Below are 15,044 nucleotides of genomic sequence, written 5' to 3' on the forward strand. Positions count from 1 at the left end.
GGTCGCTATGAGTTGGGTCCGACTCAACGGCACATAACAACAACAACAATATATACATATAAAAAGGGGAAGACTCTCAAAGAGATGGATTGACACAGTGGTTGCAAAAATGGATTGTGAGGATGGCATATGACCAGGTAGTGTTTCATTCTGTGGTGCATAGGTCACTATGAGTCAGAGCCAGTTCAACAGCACCTAACAGCATGTATGTATGTATATATGTATGTATGTACATGTATATATATATATAATCATCCTGTATCTGTAGGGATATTCCTATTCTGTTTCCAAATTTTGCACATATAATTTTTCTATATTCTTGAAGTGATTAATTCTCATCAATTTTTTTAAAAAGTATTCTATCTAGCTATCATTTTTACTCTTTTATCCTTTAGTATCTTTTACACTAATTATTCCCTCTTTCATTGTGTTGACTCATTTTGTTTAATTAATACATTGTTTTTTCTTCTAAAAACAATAAGTTACTGACGTTATACATTGCTGTCATATAATATATATGGATTTATATAATAACCTTTATATAAAATACCTATCTTATGTTTTTGCCTGGAATTCTTTTTTTTTTTATATTAGCAAGTTAGTTTTCCTTGCATTTGACCAATAATTCAAGTACCCTTTTAAAGCTCTCTCAGTCTATTGATTTTAGTTCTTTCTCTCCTAGAGAGTCTGGAATTGGATCTAATCTGGAAATCGTATGTTCCATTGCAGAATTTAACTCATTTATACTCATTTTCAAATTAATACATTGATCTTTCTTTAATATTTTATTTTTCTCTTTTTAAAATTTTCTTGATTTCCATATTTTGTTCTTTATGTTTTAGTTTAGATTCCCTCAAAGGGCTCCCTGAGTCAAGCTTAATTGGGAGATGATTTCAGTAAGTACATGTGAGAAATTCCTGGGAAGGTCTTGAAAAAAATGACAATAAAGGGCATATGTATGCAGGCAGTATTTGTTGGGGCAATGTAAGCTTAATCCCATTGAAAATGCTCTAAGGAACTTATAGAATGAAACTCAGAATTGTTCCACCAAGGGACAGGGAAGCCCACATTGATTAAGGATCATCCCTGAAGTATAATGTCCCTGGCACTCTTTGTCAATGGGCTGTGAATGTTTCTCTGGTTCCGGAGAAAACCCTGAGAACCTTCCTATGGTTTCAGAGAAGCACAGAGAAAAGGTGTTTGTGGTGGAAAATTGTCAGCCTGTTGAACTATCAATTGCAGCTCCAGTTAAACCAGAGATAAGCCAAGGGAATACGGGCATCAACAGTATTTGCTACACAGGGTGCTCATCCTCTTTCTTTGCTACTAATATAAAATGTACACATTCTGTTTACAAGTCTACAAATAGCAACCATATTTTTTAAATACTTAATGCTCTACATCTTCTAGTTATCACCAACAATAAAACACTCACTTTGAATTCCCCAGAATATAACCAAGACTCAGAGATACCATACTGTTACATACCGCTCTCTACTATTACACCTCCCTTTTTAGTGGGGAGCACATAATATAACGTGGAATTTTAACTCATTTACTATTACTATTGCATATATACCTTGTACATGTGTGTATACACAAATATGTATTACATAGACTTTTCTTTTCCAAAATTATTTGCAATGTGTACATCATGTTAAATAACCATATTTGCAACAATGAAACCTAATTCTTTTTAAAACTATCATTTATTTTCTCAGTTCTTATTAAAAGCATTTATTTTAAAGCAATTGGCTGATATATTTTAAATCTACTTATGTACTTTAACACATAACTGTTTAATTACATATTTTTGATGTTGATCACAACACCATCACCTTAAGTCTGTAAATGTTACTTCCTTGTTCCTCTCATATTTCAGAATAGTTTTTAGGCCAGTTATGCAATGCTGATTTTCCTTCCTCTGCAAATATATATATATTTTTTTTTTTTCAGGCTGAAAAATACACTTTAAAATAATATTTGTTTTCTGCCACATTTTTTAAAATCATAAATCTACTGATTTCCTCGAAACAGATAAAGGTCTGAGTATCTTGAAAAGAAAAATGTTGCCTGCTTTTTTTTTTTTTTTAACTTTTTGCTTTGATTTAGAAAGCAGATTCATTTTACTTTCAACAACAGTTCATATACATTTTGTTTTGTGACACTGGTTACATTGTCTGCAATGTAACCACTTTCCTCCCACTTTCTTACTGTGGCTACCCTTTCCCTGGGTCCTTTTTGCCTGTGCGTTTCTGTCTCCCTGCCTTTGTCCCTGTGCAAATGCTGCCCTTCCGATCTCCCATGGTTGATCTAAGAAGTGCATCTCCCCAGTGTAGGCGTTCAGCTCATAGGCCTATTGTTTAGCTGAGGGTTGAGCCATGCAAGTAAGTTCAATTCCTGGCCCAATAGGTGGCTTGGAGCCACATTCTTAGGGGTTCCCCCAGTTTCTATCAGACCAATAAGCCTGGTCTTTTTTATGATTTTGAGTTTTGTTCCACACCTTTTCCCACTTTATTTAGGATCTCTAATTTTGATCCTTTTCCCAGTGGTTGACATTGGTAGCCAGGCACCATCTAGTTTTTCTAATCTCAGGTTCATATAGGCTGAGGTCCTTATGGTCCATTAGTCCTTTGGACTCACTGATTCTATGTGTCTTTGATTTTCTTCACTCTTCTTTGTTCTGGATAAGGAGAGACCAGAAGTTGCAGCTTAGATGATACTCACATGCTTTTAAGACCTCAGTCTCTATTCACCGAAGTGAGATGTAGAACAGTATTTTTGCATACCATGCTGTGCCAATTGAGTTTGATGTCTCTCATGACCATGGTTCCCAACCCTCAGACCTAGTAACTCACTCCCTCAGTGCAGCTAAGAAGTTATCCTAACTTTGTCCCCTCTTAGCTTTAAACTGCATGTGGAGATTTTTATGGCACATACAAATGCATATATAGGAATATCATCTGCCAAACCTATATATAGTCATAGGTATATTCCCATCCACCTATTTATTCCTTGCCTGTCTACTTATGTACCCACCCATAGATTAGTGTTTGCTATTACTGATCATGCAGTATTGTATATGCAATAGTATTTGCTTTATTGTCTGTACCTCTTGTGCACCTCTGTGTCTTCTTTTTTCTTAGTCATAATTGTGCTAGTCACATGCGTTTGTTATATTGCTTTTCCCTTCACCCATATCAAATCTGTCTCTGAACTAGCCATAACTATCCATCTATTTTTCTCTCCCTTCCTTGCCTGATATTTGTTTAATGAGTGGCTTTTGATTTCAGAGTCAGGTTTAAATTTTTGTTTGCTTGGTTAGTTGCTTGATTTATTAGTTTTTATTTTAGTCTGTGAAAAGTTCAGCTCTGACTCATAACAACCCCTCCTTGGGTTTCTGAGGCAGTATCACTACGGAATAGATTGCCCAATCTTCCTTCAGAGGAGTGGCTGGTGATTTTGAAATGCCAGCCTTATGGTTAGCAACCAAAATGCCTTAAGCACTATGCCACCAGAGCTCCTGTTTTGTTTTTTTTTTGTTGTTGTTGTTGTTTGTTCGTTTGTTTCTGGCTTTCTCTGGAAAGTTTTCTTTTAGTATATCTTTTTATATTATTTCCATTCTTTTTATTATGGCCTTCTATTAAGAAAAAAAAATGAGTATTCATATATTGCATCTTTTTTTTTCCCTCCCTTCACCAGGCTCTCCCACACTTATTTTAGCTCTTACTTCTTTCCTGATGCATTCTATGAGGGCTTCTTAATCCTTTTCCATCTGTAACTTGCCTACTCTTCTGATTGTTATCATTTCTATTTTAGTCTTTCATTTTGCTACTGTATTATCACTTTTAAAAAATATTTCCTTAAACTTATGAGCAGTCTGGTTCTGAGTTCTTTCACAGAGTCTATTTTCCCTTGAATTTTATGAAGAACACACTATTCATTAAAAATATTTTACTCCAGGAGTATTACATTTTCTTCAAAACAACTCTTTCTCTACCTCAGATGTTACATTTATCTGATTTTTTAGGGAAAATATTTGGATATTTTACATATGTTATTTTATATTGAGTTCCAAATTTATTATTTTGCTTCATATAATCAAAGAAATGGCACATTCCAGACAAGTAGTTATAAAGAAAGAAGTATTTTGCATTGACCGTCTCAGTACTTTCCTGGAAGCTATTTTAATTTTTTCAGATCTTAAGCTGACAACTGATTTAATGTCATTTTATATTATCCCTCTTGGGATTTAACTGCCTGCATAATTTAGAGCCCTTATATTCTGGATAGGTAGATTCTCCTCTCTTATCTGTGTATCTCCTGTGACAAGGACTGGCTTTTTCAGGTAGGGTAGTTCGGTTTATTCTCCAGTTTCAATATGATGTAGTTATCCATCTTCCTGGGATTGCTGTTTCCCTTTCCTACTCCTTCTACATCTGGAAATATCCTGTAGGTATTACCTTTGAGGCGTCCTCTCCTTTGTCCTAAGTAACCTGATTCTGAATGCAATAGATCTATGTTAGTAAAGAGTTTCTCACATACCCTCCTTGTCCTTATGTCCCACAGATTGCTTTCAAGTACATTCTTTATATAACAGATTAAGGAAATATTAACATATTTCTTCTGTGATATTTGTTTACATATTACACTTTCATACTATTTACTCTGGGAAAATATTTCTGTGGAATTCCCCATTGTCTTCATTTATTATTTTCCCATCTTTGATATCTCTGGCATATATAAATGACATCCTCTTATATTTTGCATTAGGAATGCTTCATTTTTCCCTCTGTTTTCACATTCTTTTGTTCATTTTATGGTGATTTGGAAGAAAGACTGAAGATTTATATACTGATGCTCAAGTTGCTTCTTATCCTTGATTCCTGCCTACTCCATATTTTAGATGTCACCACGCAGATGTCTCAAGTTTCCATCTGCTTCTCGTAAAGTCATTTTCAGATATTTACTTTTTTCTCTATGTCTTCAGGGAAATGTTCTCTTTCCCTTTTTAACCATATGTTTCTTTCTTTCTTTTTTTAGGTGCTATCTCCACCCTTTTGTATGGGAAACATCTCTATCAGTCTAGATTTGAAAACAACTGTGTGGGTGAAGTGTTATTTTATCCACTTTACTCTCCACACAGGAGACAGTATGACAACTTCCCCATATCAGGTCTAACTTGGATATCAGGTTGCCTGCATAGCATCCAACGTCTAACACAATTTGTAATATCTAACAAGCATTCATCAGTTATGACTCTGGGTCTGCAAGATTAAAAATAGATCTTTTCTTGCTTTTAATGGTAGTTTGTCTGACTGAGCTAGAGAGTAAGATGCAGTCACTGCATCTCTGGACAGTAGAAATTATACAAGACCTTTCTTGGCATACATAATCTCATCTCTATCTCCAAAGCTTTTAAATAGGTGATTATATATCCACATGTATAAACATCTTGCGTACATCTCCTTCTCTATCTTTTTTGTACTGAGAGCTTTAGAGTCTCTGAATAGATATTGAAAGGGATAATGCACCAAAAATATTGGTTCTAGGCAGTTAGTGCTCTGGATTGAATGTATGCCCCTACAGTAGGTACTGAAGCCCTGGCTCCTGTACTTGTGGTTCTGATTCTGTTCAGAAATAGAAGTTTCTTTTTTATTATAATGAGGTTATACTACAGTAGAGTGGGTCCTAAATCTAATCACTTTTGTCAACCAAGAGTTTTAAAACGAACAAAATGGACACATAGACGCATATAGAGGGAAGATAAATGCCATGTGAAGAGCTGTCTATAAGCAAGGAATGCCAAGGATCAAAATTAGGGAAGAAGCTCATAAAATAAATCAACAAAGTTGAGACCCTGATTTAGACTTTAGCCTCCAGAACTATGAGAAAATAAATTTCTATTCTTTAAAGCCACTCACTTGTGGTATTTGTGTTGTGCCAGCACTAGGTATAGTTAAGATAATTTGCATTAAAATTTGCCTAATTTTTCAGGTCATGGTCTCTCTGCATCTTTGATCTTGTTCAGACATCAGACCATAGTGATGAACAAACGTGATTTCCTATTTTTAATTTTAAAGTGGAGATTTTTGGGGGGTTGACTTTATTTTAAAATGTTCTTACCAATTTTTGCTTATTTATGTACTTTAATGAAAAACTAGAACTAACTGTATCCATCATATCTAGTTTACTCTATGCAACCAAGAATTGCCCAATTTTTATTTTCTTGTTTCATAGTTCCTCCATTTAGCCATTATTTCAGTCACCTGGAACTGAATTAAATAGCTACCATTTATTCTGAATGAGCTGTGGTGGTTTAGTGGTTAAGGTATATGGAGGCTAACCAAAAAGTTGGCATTTCAAAACCATCAGTCATTCCATGAGAGAAAGATGAGGCAGTCTGCTTTTGTAATAATTTGAAGCCTTGAAAATCCTATGGGGCAATTCTAATCTGTCTAAAGGGAGGTTGCTATAAGTCAGAATTGACTTGATGGCAGTGGGTTTGGTTTGGTTTTATCCTGAGCTCAGTATATTATGAGGATATTAGGACAACAAAGAATTATCATTTCCTTTAAAAGACTTAGGCTAGTGTAGGGAAAGGGCCTATATATATATATATATATATATATATATATATATAAGCTGTATGCAGTTATAAAGGTGTTAAGATAAAACATCGTAAGTGCTCAAAGGAAGAAGTGGTCACATCTCTCAGCTAGGAGTCAAGCATAGTTTTGTAAGTGAAGTGACACTTGAGCTGAGTTATAAAGATGAGTAGAACCTAACAGACAGACATAATGGGATAATTGTGGACAGAGGAAAGAAGGATATTCCAGGTAGTGGGAAACTTCCTGGTATACTGGAGGAACTGAAAGCCAGTTGACATGGCTGAATTATACACTGTGAGAAAAAAAAAAAAAAAAACAGTCAATGCCAACAGTAGAAAAGGAGTGTTCCATTAAAAATGTGAAACTACAAGAATAATATAAAATGATTACAGTCTGTACCTAATGCTATTATTGTTTTTTTTTAACACTTCCTCTTCAAAAACTTATCTGTTGCCATTGTTCTTACTTCCATTTTATAATCATTATAATTTAGCAAATATTTACCATACCAACCATATTTAAGACACATTCAAAATATTCCAAGTTTGTCATTTTAGTTTGGTTGACTAAAATTCCCCCTTTTTCAATCCCTCTAACCTCCTAAATTCTGAAAATATCTAAATGGCCCAACTATTTTTTTCTCTAAATAAAATAGGTCACAGATATTAAGCTCAAATATATAACTAGATACATTCTAGTCCTAAAATAACACAGAATCACAATTCTGCACTGCATTGAGAGACAAATTTTACTCACTGATTGAATCAATGCACAAATGTATGGCATATAATTGAGAAAATTAAAAGTGCTTACATGGAAAGGAGGACATAACCAGAACCTAGAGTTCATTCCATTACTGGAATGTCAGCCAAGAGAGTGTCTTAGAGAGTGTATTATACATCAAAAGTGTGTACAATACCAGAGATACACAATTTTACAGTGAAGAGTCAAATAGTAAAGGGCTTTGGCTAAAAGTGCGAAGGATGAAAAAGAAAGATGAAACTATGACGGTTATCTGCCACAGATCATCAGGACGAAAGGTGAGTGACAAAGAAAAACTGTAAGTCAACACTTTATACACTCTAAATGGCTCTGTCTCATATTCAGAGGGGATTTCCAACTACCTTATATTTCTGCTGAGTGAGAAAAATAAATAGTGAAAAAGCAGCAATAGCAAAGCATCCTTAAATTATGTAGAAGACAACTTTATGACTCATAAAGTAAGAGAGTCTGAAGAAAAGAGACTGTATTATACCTCTTATATGCCAAGAAAAACAGTATTTGTGCTGGTGTCCATATGATGTTCTAATGCAGAAAGACTAACAAAGTCTCATGACACACCTTTGCTGAGTGCCTTCTAGGAGATAGGCACCTATGCACATGGCTTGCAATACTGATTAAAGCAGATGAAGACTCTGCCCAAATAGAACTTCCATTGTTAATGGAGGAGGCATAAAATAAATGGGTATAACAAATAAGTAAAGCATACCTGATAAGATGCCATATAAAAAGAGAAAGTATAAAGTTGTATCAGGAGGTAAGAGTGTTAGGGTGGGGGTAGTAGTAGTTTGCAGTGTTAGATACATTTGTCAAAGTAGAGTTATTAGAAAACTGGATTCGAGCAAATGCTTGAAAGAGATAAGGGAGTTAGCCAAGCAGATGTTTAGGGAGATATAAGTTTAAAATCTGGGACTAAAGTTTATAATGCACCATGCTTGAGAAACAGCAAGGAAGTAAGTACAGGTGGAGTACAGAAGAGCAGTGATGAAGAGGAGGAGCAAATGTGATTCGACATAGAAAAGGGCAGTGAGAGAGAAGAGAAAGGGGATGTGATGGATTGAATTGTATTCACCAAAATATGTATTGTAAATCCTGACCCCATCACATGTGGATGTAATACCATCTGGGAATTTTCTCTGTTTTATTGATAAGGCTATATCTGTGCAGGGTGTGTCTTAAGCCAGTCACTTTTGAAATTTTAAAGCACCACCTCAGGCACAGAAGCAAAAAAGCAGGAATGGGGGAAAGAACAAGGCCACATCACATGAAAATCTCCAAGGAACTGAAGATCAAAAACTGAAAAGAGACAAAGCCCTTCACCAAGAACCAACAGAGAGAGACTTCCCTTAGACCTGGTGCACTGAATTGGGACTTCTAAATTCAGATTTCTAAATTTGGATTTCATTTCCTCCTAAACTGTGAGAAAATCAAATTCCTGTTGGTTAAAGCCACCAACTTGTGCTACTTTTTTTTTTTTTTTTTAATAGTAGCACTGGGAAAATAAGACAGAGGGTGAACCTCAGTTTATTTAGGATATTGTGAACAATGGTAAGAACTTTTTGTGGAAAGGGAAAGCAATTACAGAGTTTTGAGCAAAAAAATAAATGATGGAACTTTTGTTTTTAAAAGATCACTTAGCCACCTATCACTATCAACCTCTCTGATCAGGATCACAATAGAGGGTCCGGAACTGAGTATGAGAAAAATGTACAACAGAATTCAAAATCACAAAGAAGAACAGATTTTCTAGCATGACAGATACTGGAAACTTCAGTTCTTCAAAACTGGAACTGAACCCACTCTCAGGGATCACCTTCAGCCAAACCATAGGCAAGCCTAACTCTTTTAAGATGAATAGCAACCATGAAAAATGTATTCCTCACAGAAATCAACTATATGGGACCAAAAAGAAAAAATTTGCCCAAAAACAAAATTCAGAAGACAAAAAGCGGCAGGAAATAAGGATGGATGGAAATGGGGAATTCAAGGAGAAAGTGGGAAGCATGTTGTTACATTGATGGGTTTGCAACTAATGTCATGAAACAAAATGTGTATCAACTGTGGAATGCAAAAGTAATGAACTCTGTAAACTTTCACCCAAACTGTAATAAAATGTTAAAAGAAATAACTAAAATAAAAAGATCATCTCACTATAATATTCAGGATAAACTAAAACTAACTCATTGCCATCAAGTCAATTTTGACTCATAGTGACCCCTCCTTGGGTTTCCCAGGAAGTATCACTACAGAAGTAGATTGCCCAACCTTCCTTCCAAGGAGTGGCTGATGGGTTTGAACCACTAGACTTCTGGTTAGCAGTCAAATGCCTTAGGCACTAAGCCACCAGAATTGCCATAAGTCTTTTATAGTAACCCAGGATTGAGATGAGGATGTCTCAGCCAGAGCTCATAGCTTGTAGAAGTGTTTGAATTCCAGATATATTTTGAAGGTTATATCAACAGATTTACTGTTCATTTGGGGTAAGGGAGAAAGAGAGAGTTAGGATGACTACAAGTTTTGAGCCAGAACAACAGGGATGATGGAGCTGCCATCATGAGATGGAGAAGACAGAGCATGGTTGATTGAAGAGGGAGTTCAAACAAGGGTATACTTTTGGATCTTTGACTTTGAAATGATAATTAGATATCCTCATGGAGAAGTTTAGTATGCAGTTAGATATACAAGACTGGATTTTGAGAGATTCTGGATTGGAGGTATAAATTTAGGCATCACTAGTTAGTAGAGGGGAGCTCTGGTGGTCTAGTACCTAAGGCACTTGACTGCTAACCAGAAGGCTGGTAGTTCAAATCCACCAGCCACTCCTCGGAAGGAAGATGGGGCATTCTACTTCCATAGTGATGCCATCTCAGAAACCCAAGGAGGGGTCACTATGAGCCTGGTCCCACTCAGCGGCACATAACAACAACAACAAGTTAGTAGAGAGTCATGAAAAAAAGAAAAAAAACCTCACTGACCTGGAGTCGATTCTACTCGTTGTGAACCCTCCTTGGGTTTCCTAGCCAGGATCTCTATGGAAGTAGATTGCCCAATCTTCCTTCCAAGGAGTGGCTTGTGAGTTTGAACCTCCAGTCTTCTGGTTAGCAGTCAAATATGCACTATACCACCAGAGCTCCCTCTCTATATTATATATATATATATTTAGGACCTAGAGCTGCCAAGATATAAACCAAGTTATCTTACCAAAATTATACTCTAAGAATAATAAAAGATCTAGCATGATTGAGAGATGAGGAGAGAAAACAGGTCATATTCTCAATTCACCTCCCTTAAACTAGCTTCTCTAAGTTAGCAGGTTCATCATCTGATCACTGAAACCATCCATTTCAAGAACACACAAGATAAAAGCATTAGTGATGTAACACCTCTGGCGGTGCAGTGCCCACCAGCCACTCCTCAGAAGGAAGGTTGGGCAATCTATTTCCATATCAATTCCCCTTGGGAAACACAAGGAAGTTTTGCTATGCATGGGATCTGGCTGGACTGCAGTGAATTTTTTTTTTTTTTTTTTGGTCCCTTCCTTAACTTTATCTGCATTCTCTCTACAAACATAGGTTTCAATGTAACCATCATCACAGATGATTTTTGATCAATCTGGGTCACAAACATCCAAGAAGTGAGGCCAGTCTGCCTGTCGAATACTTGGCAATGTTTGTCAGAGACTGACTAGCAGCTGCACCAAATAAAAAGTTTCCAATAGCTTTGTAAATAGTGGCTTTGTAGTTATTCCTTATAAAGGAATTTGAGTCCAAAAGGTTAAAGTAAACAGATTAGGCTTCTCCAAGAATCATAATGATAATACTGGATGGAATGATTATTCTACCTAATAATACATACAGTATTTGTGAGGGTACTGGATGGACTCATCATTACAGAATACTCTCCATGGAAGGAGGTATGCCTTGAAGTAAGACTGCAAAAGGCAATCCAGCCAGCAACACGCAGAGCACATGGAGGGCCACATACGGCAGCTGCAACTTGTGAAACATGGTCTCCTCCAGAGCTGCCTGACGCAGACAAGGGTCGAAGGTAGTGAGACAGAATTATATCATTAAAAGTGTGAATTTCCAGAGAATAGAGAAGTGAACCCAGGAAAACACTGCCCAGTCTCACATCATCTTCACAATCTTTGCTTTGTTATGAACCCATTGTTGCAGCTTCTCTGTCAGTTAATCTCATTGAAGGTCTTCCCCAATTTTTTTGATCCTCTACTTTACCAAGAGTGACATCCTTCTCCAGGGACTGGTACTTATGACAACATGGCTAAAGTACATGAGAGGAAGTCTGGCTATTCTCACTTCTAAGGAGCATTCCAGCTGCACTTCCTCCAACACATATTTGTTTGTTCTTCTGGCAGTCCATGGTATAGTTGATATTCTTCATCAATATCACAATTCAAACATGTGAATTCTTCTTTGATCTTCCTTATTCATTGTCCAGCTTTGACATGCCTGTGAGGTTATTGATAATACCATGGCTTAGGTCAAGTGCACCTTAGTCTTTTACAGCAGATTTGGCCATTGTAATATGTCATCTGATTTGCCTAAGGCTTTTGATATCTAACCAGAAGGCTGGCAGTTCAAACCAACTAGCCACTCCTCGGAAGGAATATTGGACAATGTACTTCCGTAGAGGTACCACCTGAGAAACCCAAGGAAGGGTCGCTATGAGTCAGGACTGACTTCAGGGCAGTGAGTTTGGTTTTTTGTTTGTGGCTTCCATGGGAATTGATTGTGGATCCAAGTAAAATGAAATAGCTGACAACTTCAATCTTTTCTCCATTTACCCTGATGTTGTCTATTGGTACAGTTGTGTGGGTTTTTGTTTTCCTTATAAGGTGTAGTCTGTACTGAACACTGTAGTCTTTGATCTTCATCAGCAAATGCTTCAAGTCAACTTCCTTTTAAGCAAGGTAGGTTGTATCATCTACATATTACAGGTTGCTAATGAGTCTTCCTCCGATCCTGATGTCACATTCTTCTTCATATAGTCCAGCATCTCAGATTATTTACTTAGCATACAGATTGAATAAATTTGGTGAAAGCATACAACCCTGATGCATGTCTTCCCTGATTTTAAACCATGTAGTATCTCATTGGTCTGTTTGGTCTGTTTACAGATTCTTCATGAGCACAAGTAAATGTTCTGGAATTCCCATTCCCCACAACATTACCCATAATAGTTATGATCCAGATATGTTATGATCTATACCTTTGTATAGTCAATAAAACACAGGTAAACATCTTTCTGGTAGTCTTTGCTTTCAGCCAAGATCCATCTGACATCAGCAATGATATCCCTCATTCCACACCCTCTTCTGCATCCAGCTTGAATTTATGGCAGTTGCCTATCAATACAGTGCTGTAATCATTTTTAAATTATTTTCAGTAAAATTTCATTTGTATGTAATATTATGATTTGATAATTTCTGCATAAGAGCTCTGGTAGCAAAGTGCCTAAGGCACTCGACTGCTAACCAGAAGGCTGGTGGTTCAAAGCAACCAGCCACTCCTCGGAAGGAAGGTTGGGCAATCTACTTCCATAGTGATACTGCCTCAGAAACTAAGGAGGGGTCACTATGAGTCGGGTCCGACTCAACGGCACATAACAACAACAACAACAATTTCTGCATTCTTTTAGATCATCTTTCTTAGGAATGGGCACAATTACAGATCTCTTCCAGTCTCTTGGCCAGATAGCTGTCTTCCCAATTTCTTGGGAAGTAAACCAGTAAGCACCTCTAGCATTTCTTACTTTTGTTGAAACATCTCAATGGGTATTCCATCAATTCCTGGAGTTTTATTTTTCACTAATTCCTTCCATACAGCCCAGACTTCTTCCTTCAATACCATTGGTTCTTTATCATATGTTATCTCCTGAAATGGTTGGGCAATCCTACTTCAGTAGTGATACTGCCTCGGAAACCCAAGGAGGGGTCACTATGAGTCGGGGCCGACTCAACGGCACATAACAACAACAACAACAACATCTCCTGAAATGGTCGAACCCACTATTTTTGGTATAATGATTGTGCATTCCTTCCATTTTCTTTTGCTGCCTCCTGCATTGTTAAATATTTTGTCTATAGAATCCTTCAATATTACAACTCAATGAGGGAATTTTTTCTTTAGTTTTTTCCACTTATTGTGTTCTTCCCTTTAGGTTATCTAATTATAGGTCCTTGCACACTTCATTATAATACCTTACTTTGTCTCCTCAAGCCATTCTTTAAAATCTTCTATTCAGCTCTTTCATTTCATTATTTCTTTCATTTGTCTTAGATACTCTTTGTTCAAAACAAGTGTCAGAGTCCTTTTTGTCTTTTTTATCTTTTTTCCTCTTTCTGTCTTTTTAATGACCTTTTATATTCTTCATGTGTGGTGTTCTTGATGTCACCCCACAACTCATTTGGTCTTTGGTCATTGATGTTCAATGTTCCAAATGTATTCTCCAGACACTCTCTAAATTCAGCTAAGATATAATCAAGGTCATATTTTGGCTTTTGTGGCCTTGTTTTAATTTTCTGCAGCTTCAACTTGAACTGCATATGAACAATTAATGGTCTGTTCCACAGTCAGTGCCTGGTCTTGTTTTGCCTGATGATATTGAGCTTTTCCATTGCATCATTCCACAGATGTAGTCAATTTGATTTATGTGTATTCCATCTGGTGCAGTCCACAGGTATAGTTGCCATTTATGTTGTTAGAAAAAGTATTTGCAATGAACAAGTCTTCAGTCTTACAAGATCCTATCATGTCTCCAGTATTTATTTCTTTCACCAAAGCCATATTTTCCAACTATTGATGCCAAGGATCAGGCCTGAGATACTCAAATATTAAGAAGATGAGGAGAAGAGAAGAAACCAGCAAAGGAAAATGAATGACCGTTTGACCATGGGATTTGGCAATACGGATGTCCCTGTTGATCTTGATGAAAGTCTGAAAAGAGTGAGTTAAGAAATAATAGATTTGGAGACAGGAAGTATAGACAACTCTTTGAATCTTGATCCAAAGAAAATCAATGTAATGCATTGGTGACTACCAGAGAAAGTGAGTTTCCCCCCATACACACACACATTGGAGTAATTATATGTTGTATCAACCAAGATTCAATCAGGGAAATAGAACTACTACCAGTATTAAAAAGTAAGAGATTTTATGAATAAGACTTCACATATTTGTGGAAAACTAATGAAGTTTCTTTGCTATTCATAAGGGTTCCCTGGCCAATTATTTGAGAAGCGGACAGCCTCTTCCATCTTCTCGTATGAATAGCCAAGAAACACTGTTTGATACATTACCATGCAACTTTATGAACAGTCCAGTTAAGTTAGAAGGCTCTCAAAATAGGACTGGGAAAGAGCTGCAACATCTGAGTAAACCCAGGCTTACTCCTACGGATAAGGCAAAGCTTTCGAGAACACCATTTGCTGATGTGGCACCACTCAAATTGAGGAGAAACAGCTTCAGACATCCATTAATCATCAGAACATGGAATGTACCAAGTATGAATCTAGGAAAATTGGAAGTTGTCAAAAATGAAATGGAACGCATAAAGATTGATATCCTCAGCATTAGTGAGCTGAAATGGACTGGTTTTGGCCATTTTGAATCAGACAACCATATGATCTACTAT

General features: G+C 36.6%; 1 pseudogene; it reads right to left on the bottom strand.

Moving 5' to 3' along the window:
* Positions 1-11,398, bottom strand: part of LOC103203413 — a 110,138-nt pseudogene extending 98,740 nt beyond the window's left edge.
* Between the last annotated feature and the right edge of the window lie 3,646 nt (positions 11,399-15,044).

This window comes from Orycteropus afer, unplaced genomic scaffold (assembly GCF_000298275.1).
Source record: "Orycteropus afer afer isolate SDZICR_OR568_19922 unplaced genomic scaffold, OryAfe1.0 scaffold00216, whole genome shotgun sequence".
Classification (NCBI taxonomy): Eukaryota; Metazoa; Chordata; class Mammalia; order Tubulidentata; family Orycteropodidae; genus Orycteropus; species Orycteropus afer.